The sequence below is a fragment of the Schistocerca gregaria genome, chromosome 11 (assembly GCF_023897955.1).
Source record: "Schistocerca gregaria isolate iqSchGreg1 chromosome 11, iqSchGreg1.2, whole genome shotgun sequence".
NCBI classification, from domain to species: Eukaryota; Metazoa; Arthropoda; class Insecta; order Orthoptera; family Acrididae; genus Schistocerca; species Schistocerca gregaria.
Genome location: NC_064930.1, coordinates 125,365,778 through 125,393,738, shown reverse-complemented (window position 1 = coordinate 125,393,738; position 27,961 = coordinate 125,365,778).

Below are 27,961 nucleotides of genomic sequence, written 5' to 3'. Positions count from 1 at the left end.
CAAAATCTTAAGGTCCCAGGTCATGTCCACTGCACCAAAGAAGGGTAAAAAGTCAATAATCGATAACTAAGACTTGAATTGTACTGCTTCTTACTGGCTATTACATCAACATAGAGGCTTCTTCTGTGTTCTACTATCGTGCTTTCAGTGTCTCCACATACCGCAGCACGCGACATAGCTTTGCAGACGATAAATGTGACCGTTTCAGAGAGAAGAGCGGCCAATGTGACGATGTGGCTTTAAGTCGATTCGATAACAAATGACGAAAACGGACGGATTTCTCAAGTTTTTACTATATATGTACACTCTTCACATTCTCCCGTGCAACGCGGGTGCTAGTCCTCCTTTCATGTAAAATCTTAAGGTCCTGGCTCATGTACAAGGCACCAAAGGAAGGTAAAAAGTCAATAATCGATACCTAAAAGTTGAATTATACTGCTTCTTACTGGTTATTACATCAACTTACAAGCTTCTTGTGTGTTCTACTATGGTGCTTTTAGTGTCTCCGCATACCAATGCACGCGACATAGCTTTGCAGACGATAAATGTGACCGTTTCAGAGAGAAGAGCGGCCAATGTGACGATGTGGCTTTAAGTCGATTGGATAACAAATGACGAAAACGGACAGATTTCTCATGATTTTACTATATATGAACACTCTTCACATTCTCCCGTGCAACGCGGGTGCTAGTCCTCCTTTCATGCAAAATCTTAAGGTCCTGGCTAATGTTCAAGGCACCAAAGGAGGGTAAAAAGTCAATAATCTATACCTAAAACTTGAATTATACTGCTTCTTACTGGCTATTACATCAACTTGCAAGCTTGTTCTGTGTTCTACTATGGTGCTTTTAGTGTCTCCGCAGACGCAGCACGCGACGTAGCTTTGCAGACGATAGTGTAACCGTTTCAGAGAGAAGAGCGGCCAACATGACGATCTGACTTTAAGTCGATTCGATAACAAATGACGAAAACGGACGGATTTCTCAGGTTTTTACTACATATGAACACTTTTCACATTCTCCCGTGCAACGCGCGTGCCAGTCCTCTTTTCATGCAAAATCTTAAGGTCCTAGCTCATGTCCAAGGCACCAAAGAAGGGTAAAAAGTCAATAATCGATAACTAAAACTTGAATTGTACTGCTTCTTACTGGCTATTACATCAACTTAGAAGCTTATTCTGTGTTCTGCTATGGTGCTTTTAGTGTCTCCGCATACCGCAGCACGTGACATAGCTTTGTAGACGATAAATGTAACCGTTTCAGAGAGATGAGCGGCCAATGTGACGATCTGGCTTTAAGTCGATTCGATAACAAATGACGAGAATTATATTATATTATATTATATTATATTATATTATATTATATTATATTATATTATATTATATTATATTATATTATATTATATTATATTATATTATATTATATTATTTTATATTATATTATATTATATTATATTATATTATATTATAAGAGACAAGCACATATTGTTAAGTTGTTGGGTTCCTGATGTTGGTACCGCATACCAGAGGCCTTAAGAATAGGTCAATTATCTGTTTATTGAACATTAAACCCCTGTGTCTATGTTAAAGGAACTTTAAATTTCTCGTTGTTGTTTCTGGTACCGCGTATTTAGTCAATTGCTTGAATAAAGTAGTAACTGAGGTCGCAGTTTCAGAAGTCCTGCTGTGGCTTGTTGCAGTTTCAGCCAGGGTCAGGTCTCACCAGCAGGTTCTGTGGGACACCTCCTCCCCCCCCCCCCCCCCCCTGAGATTCTACGGAGATTCAGAATTCCGTCAGCAGGGCCAAGAGGGCGTCTTCAGTCTCTCCACCACCTAGTGGGTGTCGGGCGGCGGTCATCCTGGAGAGCTTCATGGAACTGTTCAAGGAGATTTCATTTAATTCAGCGTGGACAATTAATACCCCATCCTCTACTTCCATCGAGATTAGGTTGAGGGGTAACTGTTGACCTCTACTTTACGAGACCAGTTTCATCATCACCTCGGTGACACTTCTTTCTGTGTTTCAGCATCCCCTGTGGGTCCTGTCTGGTATGGGTCCCGCATACTTCAACAATATTTTACTCTGGGTCGCATGAGTGTTTCATAAACTCGTCCTTTTCTTTCACAATGGGGTTTTGCATTTCATACCTCCTGCAATCACGTATTTGTATGGGGTGAAAGAGTCTAGTTTTCACTGAGTGACATTCTAGTCACAGAATACCCGTTTTATGAATTTTATGACGTGCACAGTTTTACATTTCTGAACAATATCAAATGTTATCAATTTCTGACAAAACATCTGTGCACCTCTTTTCAACAGCACTTGGTTACACATTGTGTCATCTGCAAAATGCCTGAGGTTACAATTAGTATTGTCTAACAGCTATCTTTGACTCGAGGACGTCAGGGAATCGTTGGAAGACTCTTAAGAGCTATACACCAATTATCCCAGATAAGCGGTATTACAAAATTCCCAAAGAACCAATATTAAGCGAAGAATCTACAGGATGCTAGACTGTTGCAGATGGGTTCAAGCTGAGACCAATGAAACAAGCAAATAATCACAATAAAAAATTGTTTCCCCATCACGGTGTATTAAGACACAGTACATCGCCATGTACTGACGCTGTTGGAAGCCAGCGAGTCCACTCCAACTCAGGAAACCAAAGACAAGTGGAGACCCCCTGCGGGTTCGGGGGTAAAAATAGGCCCGCGGTATTCCTGCCTGCCGTAAGAGGCGACTAAAAGGAGTCTCAAACGTTTCGGCCTTATGTGATGGTCCCCTGTTGGGTTTGACCTCCATATCTCAAAATTCTTCTGAAGAGCGAGCCGATTGGGGAAGGGCGCCTTACTCGGTGCATTGTGTCCAACTTGCGACCAGACCTTTCGCCAGCTTGTTTGTTGTTGCATTGCAGTGCTGCCAGCTCACCATCTTTTGGGCATGGATACGTTCATGCGTGCACTTTCCACCTTGCACTGTGCAGTGTCACCATCTGCACTGACGACGACCATGGACCACATGTCACCTAACATGCAGCATGGTAGTCAGTCCGTTGTGGTGGGGCCGCCATGTCCCCTGTTAGTTGTAGCCCCCTGACAACACAGGGATCACTCTACTGATGCCTGCGCCGTTAACTCCCCACGTATGCCAAGTAGTAGATGCCGGTCTCCCTGGGGCATCAGGACTCCCGGCAATGGTCATCCTGCCAGGTGGCTACTGCTGCTGCCGGGTGGCGCCCAGGGGGAGGGCCCTTGGTCAGAGTAGGTGGCATCAGGTAGGATGACCCGCAATGAAGCGTGGTACTTCACCTCTCGCTGGCGACCAGCCGCCAGCAGTCTCTAAGCGTTCCAAAGCTCACTTTAAGGCTCATATGTATGACCCCAAATCGTTCCCCTCCCTGGCCACACCATGGGAGGAACGAAAGGCTATGAATGACAGCGAAAGGCATTCGCCCCAGTATCTCGTCTGTACCAGAGTGCCTGCAAAGCCTCACTTCTTTGTAAAACATTTAGAGGACAAGTTCGGGGAGGTGGAGGGTTTGTCCAAAGTGTGGTCATTGTCAGTCTTAATAAAAACAGCATCCTCTGCCCGGTCACGAGCCTTGCTCTCTTGTACAAAGGTGGGGGATGTTTCTGTTACTATCACCCTGCATAAAAGCTTAAATATGGTCCAGGGCATTATTTTCCACAGCGATGTTCTTTTACAGCCCGATAACGCGTTGCGCATCAACTTAGTGTGATGAGGTGACCATTTCGTCCGGCACGTCCGACAGGGTACGAGGAGTCATCAAGTTGCCACTGGTGCCTTCATCTTGGCCTTCGAGAGTGACACATTACCTGAGAAGGTCAAGGTGATAGTCTACCACTGTGATATCAAGCCATATATCCATCCCCCGATGCAGTGCTTCAAGTGTTGGAAGTTCGACCATATGTCTTCCTGCTGTGCTTCCAGCCTTATATGTCGCGATTGTGGACGTAAATCCCATCCTGATACTCCATGTGCCCTGCCTCCCATCTGTGTCAACTGCAGAGAGCACCATCTCTCTTGCTCGATCCCCCCTGCGGGTCCAGGGGTAAGAATAGGCCCGTGGTATTCCTGCCTGTCGTAAGAGGCGACTGAAAGGAGTCTCAACTGTTTTGGCCTTTAATGTGATGGTCCCCATCGGGGTTTGACCTCCATTTTTCCAAATTCAACAGAAATACAACCCTCTTGGGGAAGGACAACTTACGTGGTGCCCCATCGGCCCTCTGTGCCCTAAGGCCTTGGCACTCTTTATCGTCTTGGCGTCGTAACTGCACCCTCCATCACTCATTTTGGGCATTCACACCTGATGGGTTGTGTAAGTTCACCATTAGTGCGTCACCATCTGCATCCACGATACCTATGGACTTCCCATGGCACCCAAAATCCAGAATGGTAGCCAGCTCGTTGTGGTGGGTTCGTCATGTAGCCTCTAGGTTGTAGCCCCCTGACAACACAGCGATCGTACTGCCATGTCTGAGCTGACACCTCCCCACGTAAGCCAAGTAGTAGATGCTCGTCTCTCTGGGGCATCGGGACTCCTGGCAATGGCCATCCTGCCAGGTGGCCTTTGCTGTGCTGGGTGGCGCCTGTGGGGAGAGCCCCTGGTCGGAGTCGGTGGCATCGGGGCAGATGCCCTGCAAAGAAGCGGGTGACGTCTCAATCCGTTGGTCGCACGACCACCAACGTTTCTAAGCGCGGTAAGGCAGAAATTAATGCTGTGACATATAACCCCAAATCGATCCCTTCCCTAGCCACGCCATGGGAGAAACATAGGGATGCGGACATACAGGAGCCATATTCGCCGCGATACCTTGTGTGCTGCAGAACTGATGGGGATTCGTTTTTGGGGACTAAGCCTCTCTTCTTTGTTCACAAACTTGAAGATACGTTTGGGGAAGTGACGTCTCTTTCCAAAATGAGCTGCGGGGCCATTCTGATACAAGCACCTTCATCTGCACAGTCACGGGCATTACTCGCCTGTGAGAAGCTCGGTGACATCCCCATTAGCATCACTCCCCATAAGTCCTTAAATTTGGTCCAGGGGATTATCTTCCTGTTGCAGTCTGATTACGAGCTAAGGGAGAACCTGGCGCGACGAGGCATACACTTTGTCCGTCGTGTCTTTAGGGGGCCGAAGGATAATAGGGTCGTTACTGGTGCTTTCACCCTGGCCTTTGAGGGAGACTGCTTGCCCGAGAAGGTCAAGGTCATGATCTAACGGTGCGATGTCAAGCCCTATGCCCCGCCCCCTATGCGATGCTTCCAGTGCTCGAAGTTTGGACACATGTCCTCCAGATGAACTGCCAGCCCCATGTGTCGTGATTGTGAACGACCTTCACATCCTATTGCTCCATGTGCTCCACCTCTCACCTGCGTTAACTGTGGAGAGCATCATTCTCCCTGGTCACCAGACTGTGCAGTCTACTAACGAGAGCGGAAGATACAAGAAATTAAGACCCTGGACCGTTTAACTTACCAAGAGGCCATGAAGAAGCTAGAACAGCCCCACATCTATGTTGAGGAGTTATGATGCTGTAACTCTGCCGCCACCAGTTCCTGCAAAGACTCCCTTGTCAGTTGGCCCACAGAACAGTAAAGTTACGCCTGCCCCACCGCTGGTAGGGGCCACTCTCTCTTCCACTAATCCCAAAACACCCGGTTTGGGAGCAGTGGACCCCGAACAACTGGGGACATCCATCCCCACCTCTCAGCTGGAAAGGCGCCAGCCTTCTCCGGCTGATCAGCTGGAGAGGCAACAGCCTCCTCCAGCCTCACTGATTCAGAAGTGGTGCCTTAGGACAGTCCCTTCCAAGGACTTTACCAGTGTCTCACTAGCCAGTGTCTCAAGAAGGCACCAGCTGCTGGTCGAAGGGCTTCACGCTCTACCTCTGTTCCTGGCAATACGTCAAGAAAGCCCTCCCAGCATGCAAAACCTCCTCCCAAAGACAAGAGAGAGAAGAGGAAGCTCTCTAAGAAGAATAAGGACCCACTGGTTCCGCGCCTCCGCTTCCTGAGGATGAGGTCGAGCTCTTTGGGTCCCCTGATGACCTGAATCTTCACTGCCTTCATGCCCCTACAGGACACGCTTTGTACAATCCTCCAGTGGAATTGTGGTGGTTATTTTAGCTGTCTCCCTGAGTTACGACAGCTTCTAAGCATGAGACCTGCTTTCTGCATTGCCCACCAGGAAACCTGGTTCTCAGCAATGCGGACCCTGTCCTTCATGGTTATAGAGGCTGTTACTGTAACCGTAGTGTTTACAACAGTGTGTCAGGTGGAGCCTGCGTGTATGTCCTTAACTCTGTATACAGTGCTCCTGTGCCCCTTCACACATCATTGGAAGCTGTGGCTGTCAGAGTAAGGACTACCCAGGACATAAACATCTACAGTGTCTATCTCCCTCCAGGTGGTATAGTCTCCCTGACCGAATTGGCTGCACTTGTCACCCAACTCCCCACGCCTTTTCTTCTCCTGGGTAATTTTAACGCCCACAATCCCCTGTGGGGTGGAACGAAGTTTACTGGCCGAGGCAGAGAGGTCGAGAATCTCCTCTTCCAACTCGACCTCTGCCTGTTAAACACTGGCGCCGCCACACATTTCAGTGTGGCGCATGGCACGTTCTCGGCCATAGATCTGTCGTTGTGCAGCCCAGGGCTTGTACCATCGGTCCACTGGAGGGTCCATGACGACTTGTGTGGTAGTGACCATTTTCCCATCTTCCTTTCACTACCCCAGCGTCGCTCCCATGAACGCTTGCCTAGATGGGCGTTTAGCAAGGCAAACCGGGTCACGTTCTCCTCTGCTGCCACTGTTGAACCTCTCCTCCGCGGTACCATCTATGTGGTGGTTGGGGCACTGACTGAAGCGATTGTTTCCGCTGCGGAACGTGCCATTCCTCGTTCATTAGGGTGCCCCGGCGAAAGACAGTGCCTTGGTGATCTCCGGAGGTCGCTGTCGGCGGGCTCTTCAGCGACATAAGCGGTACCCGTCTTTGGACAACCTCATTTTATTCCAACGTCTCCGTGCTCAGGCCCGACGGCTCATCAAGAGGCGGAAACAGGAGTGCTGGGAGCGGTACGTTTCCAACATTGGTTCCCGTACTTCACACTCCCAGGTGTGGATGAAGATACGGCGCATGTTTGGATTGCAGCACTCTACAAGTGTCCCAGGGCTTACCATCAACGGGGCGCTATCCACCGATGCCGATGCAATCGCCGAGCATTTTGCACAGCACTATGTTCGTGCCTCTGCATTGGGGAATTACCCGCATGCGTTTCGCGCTCTAAAACGCCGGACGGAAGGCAAACGGCTTTCTTTTGCTTCTCGCCACCCTGAGGCGTATAACGCCCCATTTAGTTCGTGGGAACTCCACAGCACCCTGGCACAGTGCCCCGATACAGCCTCTGGGCCAGATGGCGTTCACAATCAGATGCTGAAACACCTGTCCCCGGACTGTCAGCGATGTGTTCTTGCCATCTTCAACAGTATATGGGACGATGGTGTCTTTCCGTCGCAGTGGCGAGAAAGTACCATCATTCCAGTGCTGATACCTGGTAAGGACCCGCTTAATGTGGATAGCTATCGGCTCATCAGCTTGACAAATAGTCTGCGCAAGCTACTGGAACGTATGGTGAGTCGACGGCTGTGTTGGCTGCTCGAGTCTCGGGGTCTTCTGGTTCCATGCCAGAGCCTCTTCTGTCAGGGCCGTTCCACAGCCGATACTTTGGTCTTCCCTGAGTCTGCAATCCGCACTGCTTTTTCCAGGCGCCAGCACCTCATCTCCATCTTTTTCGATCTCTCCAGAGCATATGACACGACGTGGCAGCACCATATTCTCGTCACGTTGCATGGGTGGGGTCTCCGGGGCTCTCTCCCCACTTTTATTCAGAATTTTTTATCTGTTCGGACATTCCGCGTTTTAATTGGCACAGCCCATAGTTTACTTCATATCCAGGACACAGAGCGTTCCACAGGGCTCTGTATTTAGCGGGCCCCTTTTCCTTGTAGTCATTAATGGCCTTGCAGCAGCAGTAGGGTTGTCCGTTGCACCCACGTTATATGCTGACGATTTCTGCATCTTTTTCAGCTGCTCCACCATTAGTGTTTGCAGAACATAGGTTGCAGGGAGCCATACGCAAGGCGCAGGCGTGGGCCCTAGCCCATGGATTTCAATTTTTTCCTGCAAAGACTCCTGCCGACTGTGCATTGGGCACACACGGATGACCCACGGCCACTTATTGCGCCGTGTGGACCCCCCTCTATGCCGCTGCGGCTTGGCGTTGCAGTGGTCCACATTTTGTTGGACTGTCCACTTTTATCTGTGCTCAGGCAGACGCTTGCGCTGCCTGACACGCTCTCTGCTCTTTTATTAGATAACTCTGCCATGTTGGACTTGGTTTTGCGTTTTATTCGGGCAGGGGGTTTTTATCCTTTAATCTGAGTGTTTGTTTTTTAGTGTTGATTCCGGCTTTTAGCCTATGATTTTAAACTGAGTTTTAATGTGTTCTTGGTGGTCGGCTTTTCCTTTTTTTTTCTCTATGGTCGGCCAACCACCGTCACCCTGTGTGTTTTAATTTGTTTTGTCTGGTCTCTGACAGAGTATTTCATGTCCTGTTTCGTCTGCTGTCTTTCCTGTTGTTCGTTTTTTATTCTCTTTGGGTGGTTTTAGTTTTTTTAGAAAAAGGGACCGATGACCATAGTAGTCTGGTCCCTTTAATCCCACAAACCAACCAACCAACCAACCATCACCTTGAGAAAATAGATATTCACCTGTATCGCAAAGAGTCTGTTTTTTTATAAGGAAATAGTTTTATCGTCTTAACGTTTGTCACCATAGTGAGTGGGATGGATAACTTGCAGGGAGGATGTCGGTCAGATGTTGGACATATATGTCCTGCATTACGGCATTAAGAGCATTGCATTCCTCATGACTAATATCTTGGAAACCGCTTGGTTTTAACATTATAGCGTGTTTAAGTGCAGAACTATGTATCCTTAGGAGGGTAAGTGTTTATGTTCTACAATAATTTCTCTCAGTAAGTTTTTGGTACTGATTGCAGATACAAGAACAACACTTAAGAATTTATAAGGCAGTTGAGTTACGTAAAATGCTTCAAACTCCATCCATGTGGAGCTCCACATGCATAATCCGCCTGTTATATTGTCACAGCACTCTCAGGTCTACCGTGTACCAATAACGAGTGCTAACCTCCTCGACATGCGCGCATCTGGAGAGATCTTCTACACTCTGATTGGTGTAATGAGTAATATTGATGTGGAACAGTTTTCACTGAACAGTAGCTACAGACTCAGGTGGCTCTGTTCCTTCTCGAGACTTCTGGAATGTAGCGGCCTCCTACTTCTAGTCACCTGCAAATTAAATAGGTGACAGAGTTGTAGGAAGGGTAGGTCAAATACCATCATTCAGTCTCCAACTTTATCCTGAGAATGCGAGAATTAATCATGAATGGATATACTGCCCAGTCATCTATCTATTCTCTTAATCTAGTATGCAGCAAAGGTATTTTGGCGATGATACAGAAATTGAGGAGCATGCTGTCATTTCGTTGGTCGGCGTTGGAATTTCGGAAACACTGGTAAAATTGCTAAAATTGATTGCACTATCAACAGTGGCGCCTATTACAGTTCATTGTCCCATATCAGCTGTGTCTTTTCCATCCCATCTGTCCACTAGTACACGTTGATTATGACATAATAATTGACTGATACTACTTGTTTGAGATGGAGAGAGCCTTGGTGGGAGCAACATCTTTCATTGTTGGTCATCACTGGAAAGTGATCCTGTACAAGGTGCGATATAAGGAATCAATCGAAACAGAAGAACGAGACATCAGCCACTTCATCACTGCGGAAGATAAAATTAAATTAAGAGGTCATCATCTTCAGAAAGCCGTTTGAAAAAGCTTCAAACTCTTCCAGTTTCTATATGTTGTGAAGTCTTCCAAACTTTATGTCACTAAGAAACACCACCTCTCTTATTTCAACCACCCTGTGTGTTGTGGATGGAGCGTAGTTTATACCATGTGATGTTCAGCTTTTTGTGAGAGCCAGTAGATCAAAACATGTTAATGTGATTTAGCATCTGACACAGACCCGGAAGTCGTGGAGGGATGACAAAACGTATGGTGGTGTACAAAGCTGCAGTCACACACTGCTTTGGTGTGTTACAGCAGAAAGAACAATGTACCAAACTGCTTATGAAAGAACAACACAGTGATCCTCTCCTGTGATGGGTAGTCTGTGGAATATGGTCCTCCTACAGTATAGGGGACGAAACTTTACACTAGTCTGTGCCAGCAATTTCGATCACTGGCCACTTGTTCCAGTGGAGTATAACCTGTATACTTGATAGCATCGCCACATATGGTCGATGTCAGCATGCAGACGGTGTTTCACTAGATATCAGAGGAGAGGGAAGCAGTAATACCTTATAGAATTCTCTACCAGGTGATGTTAGCAAAGCTTTCGTAGTTCATAGTTGTATTCAGTTATGTTTACAAAAATAACGAGGAGAGAGGCATTGTGCTCTCAACAAATACTTGGACACCAACACACTGTCGTATTTCTAGCGTGGTAGTCACAGAAATACTATAAACGAGATTAGGTCATGTACAGCAGGGATATTTATAGTCAGTCATTCGACATAGATTAACTGAAGGTGTTATGCTTCAGAATTTCTTTGTGCAGTCCATGCATACCCTGCATGGTTTTAATTCCCTCCTGTGCTTTTGTGAGCAATTTTTCTCATTGCGATAGCTCTCTACCTGTTAGCCTTCTAACTGGCAGAATATTGCTGTCAGAACATGATGGGATTTCGAGATAATTAGCAAGGGTCCGTAAGTTGGCTTACTCACTGAAATCAGGTGGATTCAAATTCTATATGTATGGAAGCAGGTAGATTCGTGAGAATACAGCAGGTAAACCACACCTTGACGACTGGGGTAGTTGAGAAGTGAGCCCTGTACATTTGTACATTTGGCAAAAATATCATAACCTGTTACATACGTCTCGAGAACTGACTGCAATGAGAGGATTAGGGGCTAAACGGTGGTTTCTACAGAGTGACAATCAACCTCAGTAGTTCTGTCTTTTGTTTCCTCGATAAATAAGAGCTAACACTCTTCCGTTAGTTGTGTGAGCGTATATCTGGATTGCGTGACATCTTAATAGGTAGACTAGATTTACATCCATATGGTTCCTTGGCAAGCGATCACGTGGTGCATGCTGTACCACTGCTTTTCATTCCCGTTCCTATTCCAAATGTGAATAACGCGAGGGAAAAAGAATGCCTACATGTTCCCAGTGAGCGCTAACTTCACGGATCTTATCTTCGTGGGCCTTGTGCGAAATGTACGTTGGTGGCAGTAGAATCCTTGTACGGTCAGCTTCAAATGTCAGTTCTCAATAGAGTTCCCTCCGGGGATTCCGATTAGAGTTCTCGGATCACCCGCCCACTAATTTGCGGGAGGCAATAGGAACACTTCTATAGAACTGTACTGTGAGGGAAACACAGATCTGCAGACTCTTACACGTCTGGGATGTGGCGGCCAGTAGACAGGTATTTTTTTATTGCTCATGAGTCAGCCTTCTCGGAGTAGACAGGTATTTTTTTATTGCTCATGTGTCAGCCTTCCCGGTATATTCCAAAACAAATCTCAGAATGTTTCGGTTTACTGGAGGGATGAGGGGAAGCATATTTTTCAACGTCCCAGTATTTACCCCATCGACATTTATGCAGCGAGTTCTTCTGGGAAGGACAGGACAACTTTTGAGGGTCTGGAATCATTAACAGCTATCCGGCACGGCGAGCGTACAGCCTTGACGCTCAGGAGGAGGTTCGCGCCCTGGTGACAGCTCTTCGTAAGCAATCTAGGGATGGAGAAGAGAGTGAAACATCGTACTGCCCCCCATAGACCGACAGATCTCAGCAGAATTACTTTCGGAACAGAATACCAGAATGCTAAGTGACTTGCTTGCACCAGCATGTCAAGAAAACTGAGAGACAGAATCCACATAGCGATGGATGTCGTCATCTATTACAGCCGTTACCAGCCATACTGGTATCAGAGGAAGTGTTTACCTAGCCTGTGGGAAGCCTCCAGAGACATCAAGCAAGACTCTGTAAGAGGTACCTGGCGAGTGTAATTTGATTGCAGGAAAAAGGAATTCTCATGATCAAATTAATTAATTAGCCTATCAATTTGATATGGACGACGTGTCTCATGGCGTGTGCATGCAAGACTGAGAATACCAAGCATATGATTCGAGAGTTGGAGCGTTGATCAAGCGTTTTTTCATTGTTATGAAATTTTTTAATGGAACCTACACAGGGCGAGATGATCATTTTAATAAAATCAACTATATTGTCGAATTTATAAAGTGACTAGTAGTAGGTAAAAAGACGAGGGCTAGTATAAATCCTTGTGTAGCAGAAGAAATATTGAATTTAATTGATGAACGGAGAAAATATAAAAATGCAGTAAATAAAGCAGGCAAAAAGGAACACATACGTCTCAAAAATGAGATCGACAGGAAGTGCAAAATGGCTAAGCAGGGATGGCTAGAGGACAAATGTAAGGATGTAGAGGCTTATCTCACTAGGGGTAAGATAGATGCTGCCTACAGAAAAATTAAAGAGACCTATGGGGAAAAGAGAACCACTTGTATGAATATCAAGAGCTCAGATGGAAACCCAGTTCTAAGCAAAGAAGGGAAAGCAGAAAGGTGGAAGGAGTATATAGAGGGTCTATATAGGGGCGACGTAGTTGAGGACAATATTATGGAAATGGAAGAGGATGTAGATGAAGATGAAATGGGAGATACGATACTGCGTGAAGGGTTCGACAGAGCACTGAAAGACCTGAGTCAAAACAAAGTCCCAGGAGTAGACAACATTCCATTAGAACTACTGACAGCCTTGGGAGAGCCAGTCCTGACAAAACTCTACTATCTGGTGAGCAAGATGTATGAGACAGACGAAATAACCTCAGACTTCAAGAAGAATATAATAATTCCAATCCCAAAGAAAGTAGACATTGACAGATGAGAAAATTACCGAACTATCAGTTTAATAAGTCATGGCTGCATAATAATAACTCTGATTCTTTTCAGACGAATGGAAAAACTAGAAGCCGACCTCGGGTAAGATCAGTTTGGATTCCTTAGAAATGTTGGAACAGGCCAATACTGACCCTACATCTGATCTTAGAAGAAAGATTAAGGAAAGGCAAACCTACGTTTATAGCATTAGTAGACTTAGAGAAAGCTTTTGACAATGTTGACTGGAATACTCTCTTTCAAATTCTGAAGGTGGCAGGGGTAAAATACGGGGAGCGAAAAGCTATTTACAATTCATACAGAAACCAGATGGCAGTTATAAGAGTCGAGGGACATCAAATGGAAACAGCGGTTGCGAAGGGAGTGAGACAGGGTCTTAGCCTCTCCCCGATGTTATTCAATCTATATATTGAGCAAGTAATAAATGAAATAAAAGAAAAATTCGGAGTAGGTATTAAAATCCATGGAGAAGAAATAAAAACGTTGAGGTTCGCCGATGACATTATAATTCTGTCAGAGATAGCAATGGACTTGAAAGAGCAGTTGAACGGAATGGATGTCGAATTAAGTCAGGTGATGCTAAGGGAATTAATTTAGGAAGTGAGACACTTAAAGTGGTAGAGGAGTTTTGCTATTTGGGGAGCAAAATAACTGATGATGGTCGAAGTAGAGACGGTATAAAATATAGACTGGCAATGGCAAGGAAAGCATTTCTGAAGAAGAGAAATTTGTTAACACTGAGTATAGATTTAAGTGTCAGGAAGTCGTTTCTGAAAGTACTTGTATGGAGTGTAGCCATGTATGGAAGTGAAACATGGACGATAAATATTTTGGACAAGAAGAGAATAGAATCTTTCGAAATGTGGTGCTACAGAAGAATGCTGACGATTAGATGGGTAGATCACATAACTAATGAGGAAGTGTTGAATAGGATTGGGGAGAAGAGAAGTTTGTGGCACAACTTGACTAGAAGAAGGGACCAGTTGGTAGGACATGTTCTGAGGCATCAAGGGATCACCAGTTTAGTATTGGAGGGCAATGTGGAGGGTAAAAATTGTAGAGGGAGACCAAGAGACGAATACACTAAGCAGATTCGGAAGGATGTAGGTTGCAGTAAGTACTGGGACATTAAGACGCTTGCACAGGATAGAGTAGTATGGAGAGCTGCATCAAACCAGTCTCAGGACTGAAGACCACAACAACAACAACATTCGGTGCAGTGAGATTTTTAAACAGAACCTGTACAATGTGAGATGATAATCGTAATGAAATTATTGTATTATCGAAATTATAAAGTGTCGTGTAGTCTAAATCTCATATGTACAAGTTCTCTAAGCTGTTACTTTAAGAGACTTCACATGTTGTAAAACATTTGGTTACTTGAAGAGACAGTTCGCAAGTGAGGAGGCATCCAGTGACAGAGGTAGAGAGTGCTCTTGGTACTCCATCACGAAACAAAAATGAGTTTAATATTCTAGCCCAGTGATGCAGGACGTAACAGATAGCAACAGATGTTGTTCTGCCTGAAGAGGGAATACTTAGAAGAAATGAAGCCTATGCCACAGTGATGCACAACATTTTCTCAAGAAGTAACGATACTTCAGCGATATGGAAACTCATCTGTGGTCCGACTTTTTCAGTGTTCGAAAATAACTCTTATAAATGGGAGGAATTCACGAGAGAAATTTGAGGTATTTCGACAGAAGAACATTCCCGTTTGGGACCTTTTAAAGTGAGGAGTCTGTGTCAGGGATGTGGCTGCAGTTGGACGGACTGGCGCCGCATTGTAACGCAGCTGGCGGTGGGAGTGGAAGCAGGGAAGTACCCAGCCTCAGCCACTTCCAGCCATGGTTCCCCGGCTGGCCGCCACGTCAGGTACACAATACACCTGGTAGGTGGCGCTGGGCCAGACTAGAGGTGACGGGCCAGTTTTCAGTTTCGTCTTGAGATACCGCGTGCAGGTGTGATAATGTGCACTGCATTCGTTATCAGGGGAAACAAAACTGGCGTTCTACGGATCGGAACGGGGCATTGTCAGATCCCTTAATCGGGCAGGTAGGTTAGAAAATTTAAAAAGGGAAATGGATAGTTTAAAGTTATGTATAGTGGGAATTAGTGAAGTTTGGTAGCAGAAAGAACAAGACTTCTCGTCAGGTGAAAACAGGGTTATAAATTCAAACTCAACTAACGGTAATACAGGAGTAGGTTTAATAATGAATTTTAAAAAATTGGAATGCAAACAAGCTATTGTGAACAGCATAGTGAACGCATTATTGTAGCCAAGATAGACGCGAAGCCCACACCTACCACAATATTACAAGTTTATATGCCAACTAGCTCCGCTGATGACGAAGAGATTGTCGAAATGTATGGTGTGATAAAAGGATGGAGCCCAAAATGTAATAGTTATGGGGGACTGGAATTAAATTGTACGAAGGAAAAGTAGTAGGTGAATATGTACTGGGGGAAAGGAATGAAAGAGGAAGCCGCTTGCTAGAATTTTGCACAAATCACAACTTAATCATAGCTAACACTTGGTTTAAGAATCATGATAGAAGGTTGTATACAACGAAGATGCTTAGACACACTGGAAGCTTTCGGATACATTATGTAATAGTAAGACAGAGATTTAGGAACCGAGTTTTAACCTGTAAGACATTTCCAGGAGAAGTTGTGGACCCTGACCACAATTTATTGGTTATAAACTGTACATTAAAGCTGAAGTAACCACAAAAAGGTAGGGATTTAAGGAGATGGGACCTCGATAAAAGGAAAAAACCAGAGGTTGTAGAGAGTTCCAAAGAGAAAATTAGAGAAGTGTTGACGAGAAGAGGGGAAAGAAATACAGTAGAATAAGAATGGGTAGCTTTGAGAGATGAAATAGCGAAGGCAGCAGAGAATCAAGTCGGTAAAAAGATGAGGGCTAGTAGAAGAGATATTAAGTTTAATTGATGAAAGAAGAAAATATAAAAGTATAGTAAATGATGCCTGCGAAAAGGAATACAAACGTCTCAACAGGAAGTGCAAAATGATTAAGCAAGAATGCCTAGAGGACAAATGTAAGGACGTAGCGGCATACACTATGTGATCAATAGGGTCTGGACACCTCCAAAACGTAGTTTTTCATTTTAGGTTCATTGTGGTGCCACCTACTGCCATGTTCTCCATATCAGCGACCTCAGTAGTCGATACACATCGTGAGAGAGCAGAATGGGACGCTCCGCAAAACTCACGGATTTCAAACGTGGTCATATGATCGGATGTCACTTGTGACATAGTCTGTCCGCGAGATTTCCACACTCCTAATCATCCATAGGTCCACTGTTTCCGGCGTGATAATGAAGTGGAAACGTGAAGAGACAGGAACAGCACAAAAGCGTACAGGCCAACCTCATCTGTTGGCTGACATAGGCCACCGACAGTTAAAGAGGGTCGTAATGTGTAATAGGCAGACATGTATCCAGGCTATCACAAAGGAATTCCAAGCTGCGTCAATATCCATTTCAAGTACTAGACAGTTAGGTGGGACGTGAGAAATCTTAGATTTCATGCTCGAGTGGCTGCTCATAAGCCACATATCACGCGGTAAATGCCTAACGACGCTTCACTTGGTGTAACGAGCGTAAACATTGGCCGATTGAAGACTGGAAAAACGTTGTGTGGAGTGACGAATCACGATACACAACGTGGCGACCCGATGGCAGGGTGTGAGTATGACGAATGCCCGGTGGACGTCATCTGCAGGCGTGTGTAGTCCAAACAGTAAAATTCGGAGGCGATGGTGTTATGTTGTGGTCGTGATTTTCATGAAGGGCGCTTGCACCCCTTATTGTTTTGCGTGGCACTGTCACAGCACAGTCTTACGCAGATGTTTTAAGCGCCTTCTTGCTTCCCACAGTTGAAGAGCAATTTGGGGATGGCGTTTGGATCCTTCAACACGATCGAGCACCTGTCGATAATGCAAGGCCTGTGGTGGAGTGGTTAGACTACAATAACACCCTATAATGGACTGGCCTGCACAGAGTCCTGACTTTAATCCTGTAGGACACTTTTGGGATGTTTTGGAACGCCGACTTCGTGCCAGGCCTCAGCGACCGACATCGATACCTCTCCTCAGAGCAGCACTCCGTGAAGAATGGGGATTGCCATTTCACAAGAAACCTTCCAGCACCTGACTGAATGTATGCCTGCGGGAGTGGAAGCTGTCATCGAGGGTAAGGGTGGGCCAACACAATATTGCATTCCAACATTAGCGATGGAGGGCGCCACGAACTTGTAAGTCATATTCAGCCAGGTGTCCAGATAGTTTTGATCACATAGTGTATATCATAGATGTAGATGTAGACGTAGATCACTATGGCTAAGATACACACTACCTACAGGAAAATTAAAGAGACCTTTGGAGAAAAGAGATCCACCTGTATGAATACCAAGAATTCAAATGGAAAACAAGTCCTGAGCAAAAAAGGGAAGGCAGATAGGTGGAAGGAATATATAGAGAGTCTATAAAGGGCGATGTACTTGAGGGCAATATTATGGAAATGGAAGAGGACGTACCTGATGATGAAATGGAACATTTGATATTGCGTGAAAAATTTGAGAGAGCACTGAAATACTTAAATTGAAACAAGGCCCCAGAAAAAGACAGTATTCCGTTAGGACTACTGATAGCCTTGGGAGAGCCAGCCGTGATATGTCTCTTCCATCTGATGAGCAAGATGTATGAGACAGGCGAAATACCCTCTGACTTCAAGAAGAATATAACAATTCCAATCTCAAATAAAGCATGTCTTCACAGGTGTGATAATTACCGAACTATCAGTTTAATAAGTTATGGGCGCAAAATACTAACATGAATTCTCTACAAACGAATGAAAAAAACTGGTAGAAGCCGACCTCGTGGAAGATCAATTTGGATTCCGTAGAAGTGTTGGGAAAAAAATGGTTCAAATGTCTCTAAGCACTATGGGACTTAACATATATGGTCATCAGTCCCCTAGAATTTAGAACTACTTAAACCTAACTAACCTATGGACATCACACAACACACAATCATCACGAGGCAGAGAAAATCCCTGACCCCACCGGAAATCGAACCCGGGAATCTGGGTGCCGGAAGCGAGAACGCTACCGCATGACCACAAGTTGCGGAGAAGTGTTGGAACACTAGAGGCAATATTGATCCTATGACTCGTCTTACAAGATAGGTTAAGGAAAAGCAAACCTACGTTTTTAGCATTTGTAGACTTAGAAAAAACTTTTGACAGTGTTGACTGGAATACTATCTTTCAAATTCTGAAGGTGGCAGATGTAAAACACGGGGGGCGAATTTGTATAGAAACCAGGTGGCAGTTGTAAAAGTCGAGGGGTATTGAATGGAATCAGTGACTGAGAAGGGAGTGAGACAGGGTTGTAGCCTATCGCTGATGTTATTCAATCTGTATACTGAGCAAGCAGCAAAGGAAACAAAAGAAAAATTTGGATTAGGGATTAAGACTTTGAGGTTTGCCGACGACATTTTAATTCTGTCTGAGACAGCAAAAGGACCTGGAAGAGTATCTTAATGAAATGGACAGTATCTTGAAAGGAGGATATAAGATGAACATCAACAAAACCAAAACGAGGAATGTTGAATTATATCAGGTGATGCCAAGGGAATTAGATTAGGAAATGAGACACTTAAAGTGGTAGATGAGTTTTACTGTTTGGGGAGCAAAATAACTGATGATGGTCGAAGTAGAGAGGATATAATATGTAGGCTAGCTATGGCAAGGCAAGCATTTCTGAAGAAGACAAATTTGTTAGCATCAGGTGTAGATTTAAGTGTCAGGAAGTCTTTCCTGAAAGTATCTGTATGGAGTGTAGCCACGCATGGATGTGAAACATGGATGACAAATTTTTAGACAAGAAGAGAGTAGAAGCTTTCGAAATGTTGTGCTACATAAGAATGCTGAAGATTAGATGTGTAGATCACACAACTAATGAGGAAGCACTGAACTGAATTGGGGAGAAGAGGAAATTGTGGCACAACTTGACTAGAAGACTGGATTGGTTGGTGGGACACATTGTGATGTATCAAGGGATCACAAATTTAGCATTGGAGGGAAGTTTGGAGAGTAAAAATCGTAGAGGATCACCAAGAGATGAATACATTAAGGAAATACAGAAGGACGTAGGTTGCAGTAGTTATTCAATGATGAAGAGGCTTGCACAGGCTAGAGTAGCATGGAGAGCTGTATCAAAATAGTCTTTAGACTGAAGACCGCAACAACCACAACATTCGTAAAAAATATCTGTTGATTAGGATGTGCCTTGCAACTCGTAAATGGGTATAAACGTATTTCATTCTATGACGCTGCTACAGGTCCTGTACATAGGATAGGCTGTTACAGTTGCAGTGTAGCATCCAGGGGGTTGGAATCCCTCCTTCCTTGCGGAAGAATTTGTCGACTAGGGTACTCTCAGTATCTATTCGCCGGTTGCAAGCTCTCTGTGGCTGTAGTCTGCCTGCCGCCACTGCTGTCGCCTCCTGGGTCCGCTGCCAGCTGCTTGCCGCTGCCTCTGTAGTTCGCCATCGCTGTCGCCGTCACTGTTCCTATGCTGTTGCTTCGCCTTTTTCTTCATCAACCCCCTCCCCCATCATTTTCGTTTCCTTCCTTGGCGCCACCTGTCGTCAGTAGGCACTTGTCCATTTAAACATGAACACCCCAACCACCACTGTTATCCGAACCTTCCTTTCCCATGCCCCCACCATCATTTCCTGGAGTTCCTCCTCCAGCCCCATCCTTATGTCCAGCTGCACCTCATTACTGTTTCGTCTCCGATCTCCTCCACCATATTGTATCCCCACATATATCAGTCCACTCCCACTCACTCTCACCCTCAAGAGTTTCCCTCTCCCCAGTTGCCCTACAACCCCAGCACATCCTTCATCTGCCTGGGTCCTAGCCCTCTGGGCCACAGTAACCACTCCAGACAATACACTGACACCTCCACAGGTGTACATCTCTGGACCTCCAGAAAGGCCTGCCTCCTATCAGCTCCAACCCATCCTTCTTCCCAGGTCGCACTCAGCAGAAAACCCCTGAACGACCTTGTGTTGACACAGCTCCTACTCCTCCACCAAAAAACAACCACCCACCCCACCCCTTCTGATCCCTCATGAATACCACCCTATCCGCACATGCCAACCTCCACCACGCACACCTTCATCCTCTCCCACCCCAACTCCAAGTTCCTTGATGCCCACCTCCTCAGCTTAGAAATCTGCAAATTCTTCCCCAATGCCCACATTTCTCATTACTTGCAACCAATCCCTCACTCAACACTGAACTCCTCAAAAAGGTCTCTTATGTCACCATTGGCCATATGCCACACTTACATTTTTCCTTACCTCCTACTCTCCCTGCCAGGCGCAACCTCCTTTCCATCCTCCAACCCTCACCACCATAATCATGAAGCTTAGCCCCATGGTCAGGGAGGTAGTGGTGTTGGCCAATCTGAAAACACAACCTGCACTTGAAACCCATTCTGCCTGCCGCATTTCCAGTGACTTCGGCCCCACCTTCCTCATGAGTATCTTCACAGAATCCTCCATCGACCAACAAACTCACCCAGTTATGACACTCTTCAGGAATCGCCTCTCTTTTACATGTCTGCTGGGCTACACCAAGTGTCTCTATGACACAGTTGGAGTCATTAGACAAGATCGTTTCTCTGAGACTCCTGCTGACATCCTACTAGGGTCTGACTGTGGAAATTCCTCTGAGTGTCCAGCAGTCTTTCCACAAGACAAAACAGATTGCTTGCTGTAACTCTCCCACCTTGGTTCTGGAACACAGTAATTGCTTCGCCATTGAAATATAATACTCATTCTGCAGACGGCTGAATAAGACACTCCCTCTGCCTTTATGTTATTGCCCCCCCCCTCCCAACGACATGGCTGCTAGACTACTACAAGAGTTTCCACGACTCGTTAGTGTCTTGGAGAGATGTCAGCTGAGAGTCTGTAGTATGCAAGGGTGAATAAATTCAGTTTCCCATTGTCAATGTGAGGGGGCGAGAGTTACAGTAAACTGGCATAGGAGCATCAGTTACTGTGGCTGTAGCTGAATGATAGTGCCAATATCATAGACACGCGCTAGCAGAATGACTCCCGCAAAGTCCTCAAGCCATATGCAATAGCGCAGCATCCATCTAATGGCAATGCAGTTCCTGAACGCAGCATTAGTGTCTTGTAGAGACGTCAGCGAAGAGATTGTACTATGCAATGGCAAAGAAATTTCTGTGTCCCATCGTCAATGTGAATCTGCGTGGGTTACAGCAAACCACCAGCAGACTATTGGTTACAACCTACTGGACACCCAGGAGAGGTTCCATACAGTAACAGTAGCCGAATACCAACGCCAATATCATAGATATTTACTAGCAAATAACTCTGACAATGTCATTGAGGCATCTGCAATGGCGCAGTACCCATGTGGTAGAGATGCAAATCCTGAGGGTTGTGTTAGTGTCTTGGAGACACATTGGCAGAGATTATGTAGTATGCAATGCCGAAGCAAATTGTGTGTTACATCGTCCATGTGAGGCTGCGACGCTTACAGTAAACCTGCAGCACTGCATCGAGTACGAGCTACTGGACACGCAGGAGAGATTCCACGTGGTTCCTTAGCACAATGCCAGCTCCGGTATCATAGATATACATTAGCAGAATGACTCGGACAATGTCCTTGAGGCATATGTAATAGGTCAGAATCTATCTGATGAAGATGCAGTTATTGAGGGCAGCATTAATGTCTTGGAGAGATGACGAGAGAGAGTCTGTAGTACGCAATGAGCGAAGCAATTTCTGCGACCCATCGTCAATGAGAGGGTGCGAGGGTTACAGTAAAAGGCAGTGGCTGAACAGTCACAAGCTCCTGGACACCCAGGAGAGGTTCCATGTGGCAAACGTAGCGCCAGCGCCAGTATCATAGATATACACTAAAATAATGATCTCAACAATGTCCTCTAGGCATATGCAATAGTGCAGCACCCATCTAATGGCGAGGCAATTCTCAAGGGCAGGATTAGTGTTTATGGGAGACGTCAGCAGAGAGCCTATGGTATGCAATGCCGAAGGATTTCTGCCCCCCTGGTGAATGTGCGGTAGCAAGGCCTACAGTAGAACACCAGCAATGCATCGGTTACAAGCTACTGGACACACAGGAGAGGTTCCATGTGGTATCATAGGTATACACTCGCAGAATGACTCCGTCAATGTCCTAAAGGCGTATGCAATACCGCAGGACCAGTCTGGTGATATGCCATTCCTGAGGGCAGCGTTAGTGTCTTGGAGAGATGTAATTTGCAATGGCGAAGCAATTCCTGTGTCCCATCTTACTGTAACAGAAAACCAGCAGCAGTGCTTCAGTTACAAGCTACTGGACGAGCAGGAGAGATTATATGTAATTTCCATAGCCGAATCCCAGCCCCTTTATCATTGATACATACTAGCAGAAAGACTGCAACAATGTCTTCAGGCATATGCAATAGCGCATCATACTTCTGATGGAAATGCGGTTCCTTATAGCAGCATTAGTGTCTTGGAGAGACGTTGGCAGAGAGTTTGTAGCATGCAATGGCAAAGCAATTTGTGTGCCATATCGTCAATGTGAGGGTGCAAGGGTTACAGTTAACTGGCAGCGCTGCATCAGTTACAAGCTACTGGACACCCAACAGAGGTTCCATGCAGTAACGGTAGCCCCAGTCCATCGCAAGTGTCATAGATATACGTTAACAGAATGACTGTGACCATGTTTTCGAGTCATGTGCAATATTGCAGCACCTGTCTCGTGGTGAGTCAATGCTCAAGGGCAGCATTAGTGTCTTGGAGACATGTCGGTAGAGAGCCTCTAACATGTAATTATGAAGCAATTTCTGTGTCCCATGGTCGAACTGCTTGTGCTAGGATTATAGTAAACTAGCAGCAGTGCACCAGTTACAACCTACTGGACCTCCAGGAGACGTTCCATATGGTGATCGGAGCCAAATGCGAGCGACAGTATCATAGACATACATCAGCAAAATGACTCCGACAATATCCTAGAGTCATATGGAATAGCGCAGACCTGTACTGTGGAGATGCTATCCCTGAGGGCAGTGTAAGTGTCTTGAAGAGACGTCGGCAGAGAGCCAGTAATACGAAATGGTGAAGCAATTTCTGTGTCCTGTTATCAATGTGAGGGTGCAAGGGTGCAGTAAACCTGTAGCGGTGCATCCATTACCAGGTACTGGACATGCAGGACAGGTTCCATGTGATTACCTCAGCCAAATGTCCTCGAGGTATATGCAATGGCGGAGCACCTGTCTGGTGGAGTTACAATTCCGAGGGCAGCGTTATTGTCTTGGAGAGATGTCAGCTGGGAGCCTGTAGTGTGAAAAGGCGAAGGAATATCTGTGTCTCATCGTCAATGAGAGTGTGCGTGTGTGGGGTATGCTAAACCGGCAGGTGTGCACCAGTCACAAACTGCTGGACACCCATGAGAGGCTGCATGCGGAGTCAGTAGTCAAATGCCAGCGCCGGTTTCATAGATGTACACTAACATAATAGTCCAACTATGTCTTCGAGGCATATGCAACAGGTTAGCAGTCGTCTGGTGGAGATGAACTTCCTAGGCCCATCATTAATGTCTTCTAGAGACGACGGCATTGAGCCAGTAGAATGTGTTCTTTCATAACCGAAACCAAAGGAACGGAGATGCAGAATGCAAACCAGAGAAGGTGGTGAGAAAACGTCCGAAAATGATGCGTTGAATTTTACCGAGCTGTGCCAAGAGTGACACCTGGAAGAAGTGAATATAAGCGCCGCTACTGTTGGCTAAGGCCGCTCAGATCGCCTCACAGTACTGACATTAATGGAACATATTTGCAGAGCGTGCTACAAGAAAAGCTAGTTGTGATTGTTATCAGTTATTTGTCCCGACATCGACTATAGCGATAACTATTATTGTTTGCATGTTACTTGCGATACCGATGTAATTCCAAACTTAAGTACTGTCATATCTGTTTTATAGAAATAAAGCTACTAATGTTATTAGTTAGAATTGTCGTAAAGCATTCTGAGGACAAACCATCATTTAGACACCCTGTAAGCAACGAATGGGCATCACCCCACAGTATGCAATGGCGAAGCAATTTCTGTGATCCATGGTCAATGTGAGGGTACGAGGGTTACAGTAAATCACGAGCAGTGCATCTCTTACAAACTATGGGACAACTGGGAGTGGTTACATGCAATGACATAGCGAAAATCTACCACCAGTACCACAGATATACGATAGCAGAATGATTCTGACAATGTCCTCGAGGCATATGCAGTAGTGCAGCAACAGTTTAGTGGGGATGCAATTCCTGAGAGCAGCATTAGTATCTTGGACAGACGGCGGTATAGAGCTTTGGCGAAGCAGTTTCCGTCCCATTGTCAATGTGAGGGTGCGAGAGGTACAGTGAGCCGCAGAAGTACATCAGTCGAAAACTACTGGACACTCAGGAGAGGTTTCATGCACTGACCATAGACGAATGCCAGCGCCAGTATCATAGCTATACACTAGCACAATTACTCCAAAATTGTCCTCGAGGCATGTGCAATGTTGCAGCACCTGTATAATTCCGTCTTCAGGTATAGCCTTGCCATTTGTGTCTTGGAGAAATGCTGGGAGAGAGCATGTAGTATGCAACTGCGAAGCAATATTTGTGTCCTCCCATCAATGTGTGGGTGCGAGGATTACAGTAAACAGGCAGTGGTGCATCGGCTACAAGCTACTAAACACCAAGAAGAGTTTCATAGCAATGACTGTAGCTGAATGTCAGCACCAGTAACATAGATATACACTAGCAGAATAATCCTGACAACCTCCTCGTGCCATAGGAAATTTCTTGGCACCTGCCCTACTGCAAGGCAATTTCGAAAGGCAGCATTAGTGCCTTGGAAAGACGTAGGCAGAGAGCCTGTAGTACAGAATGGCGAAGCATTTCTGTGTCCCATCGTCAATAAGAATGTCGGAGCGTTACAGTAAACTTGCAGTGGTGCATCAGTTACTTGCTACTAGACACCCAGCAGATTCCCATGCAGTGACCACAGCCGAATGTCGAAGCAAAAAAAAAGTGGCTCTGAGCCCTATGGGACTCAACTGCTGTGGTCATTAGTCCCCTAGAACTTAGAACTACTTAAACCTAACTAACCTAAGGACATCACACACATCCATGCCCGAGGCACGATTTGAACCTGCGACCGTAGCAGTCGCACGGTTCCGGACTGCGCGCCTAGAACCGCGAGACCACCGCGGCCGGCTCGAAGCAAGTATCATAGATACACACTAGCAGAAAGACTCCAACAGTGTCCTCACAGTGTATGCAATATCGCAGCACCAGTCAAATGGCAAGGCAATTCCCGAGGACAGCTTTAGTGTGTTGGAGAGACATCGTCAGAGAGCCTGTAGTATGAAATGGCGTATCAGTTTCTGCGTCCCATCATCAACATGAGTGTGTGAAGGTTACAGTAGACCATCACTGGTATATTAGTTACAAAACTGTAGGACACCCACCAGAGGTTCCATGCGGTGACCATAGCCGAATGCCAGTGCCATTATCATAGATATACACTAGCAGAATGACTCTGACAATGTCCACGAGGCAAATGCAATAGTGAAGCAGCCGTCTGATGGAGATCCAATTCATGAGGGCAGCAATAGTGTCTTGAAGAGACGTCAGCTCAGAACCTGTAGTGTGCAATGGTGAAGCAATTGCTTTATCCAGTTGTCATTCTGAGGGTGCAAGTGTTACAGTAAACTGGCAGTGGAGCATCGGTTGCAAGCTACTGGACAACAAGGTGAGAGGTTCCGAGTTGTGACCGTAGCCAAAAGCCAGTGCCAGTATCATAGACTACATTAGCAAAATGATTCTGACAGTGTCCTCGAGTCATATGCAATAGCACAGCACGTGTATGATGAAGAGGCAGTTCCTGAGGGCAGCATTAGATTCTTGGAGAAATGTCAGATGAGAGCCTGTAGTATACAGTGGCAAACCAATGTCAAGGTGAGGCTGCGAGGCTTACAATAACCTGGCAGTGGTTCATCAGCTACATACTGCTGGGCACCCAGGAGAGGCTCCATGCAGTGACCATGGCCGAATGCTGGTGCCAGTATCATATGTATGCACCACCCAAATGACTCTGACAATCTCATCGAAGCATTTGCAGTAGAGTAGCTCCTATCTGATGGAGATGCCATTCCTGAGGTTACCTATAATGTCTTGGAGAGGCGTTGGCAGAGAGCCTGTAGTATGCAATGGTGAAGCAATTTTTGTGTTCCAATGTCAATGTGAGTATGTGAGAATTACAGTATAAGATCAGCGGTGCATTGGTGAAAAGTTACTGGACACCCAGAAAAGGTTCCATGTGGTTACAGTAGCCGCATGTTGGCGCCAGTATCACAGATATGCACTACCAAAATGTCTCCGACAGTCTCCTTGAGGCATATGCAGTAGCGTAGCACCTTTCTGATAGAGAAAAAATTCCTGAAGTCAGCGTCAGTGTCTAGGAGAGAGGTCAGAACGGAGCCTGTAATATGCAATAGCGAAGCAATTTCTGTGTCCTGTCGTCCATGTGAAGGTGTGAGGATTACAGTAAACTGGCAGCAGTGCTTCAGTTACAAGCTATTGGACACCCAGGAGAGGTTCTATCAGTGACCATACCCAACTGCGAGCGCCATTATCATAGATATAGACATTCAGAATGATACCGACAATGTCCTCGAGGCATATGCTTTAGCACAGAACCCATGTGATGGAAATGCAGTTTCTGAGGGCAGCATTAGTGTTTTTAGCAGACATGGGAAGGGAGCCTGTAGTATGCAATGGAGAAGTAATTTGTGTGTCCCATTGTCAACGTGACTGTGTGAGAATTACAGTAAACCAGCAGCAGAGCATTGGTTACAAGTTGCTGGACACCCAGAAGAGGTTCCATTCAGTGATCGTAGAAGAATGTCAGCGCCAGTAGCGGAGAATTGCAATTACTGAGCCCGTGTTAGTGTCTTGAAGACGCTGTAGTATGTAATGGTGAAATTACACACATCAAAAAAAGTTTTGCATCTGCTCGGTTACGAAAGTTCTGGAGCCTGTACAGAAAATTGGAATAGAGATCCACATAAACATTATTTCCACACTTTTTACTGCCCATGAAAACCACACACTGCATATTGTACCACCATATAACGTGACCTTCAGAAGTGGTGGTCCAGAATGCTGTACACACCAGTACCTCTAATACCCAGTAGCACGTCCTCTTCCATTGATGCATGCCTGTATTCGTCGTGGCATACTATCCACAAGTTCAACAAGGCACTGTTGGTCCATAATGTCCCACTCCTCAATGGCGATTCGACATAGATCACTGAGAGTGGTTGGTGGGTCACGTCGTCCATAAAGAGCTTTTATCAATCTATCCCGGGATGGTTGACAGGGTTCATGTCTGGATAACATGCTGGCCATTCTAGCGAGCGATGTCGTTATCCTGAAGAAAGTCATTAAGAAGATGTGCACGATGGATAGTTCAAATGGCTCTGAGCACTATGGGACTTAACATCTATGGTCATCAGTCCCCTAGAACTTAGAACTACTTAAACCTAACTAACCTAAGGACAGCGCACAACACCCAGTCATCACGAGGCAGAGAAAACCCTGACCCCGCCGGGAATCGAACCCTGGAACCTGGGCGCGAGAAGCGAGAATGCTACCGCACGACCACGAGCTGCGGACCACGATGGATGCGCAAATTGTCGTCCATGAAGATGCCTCGCCAATATTCTGCTGATGTGATTGCA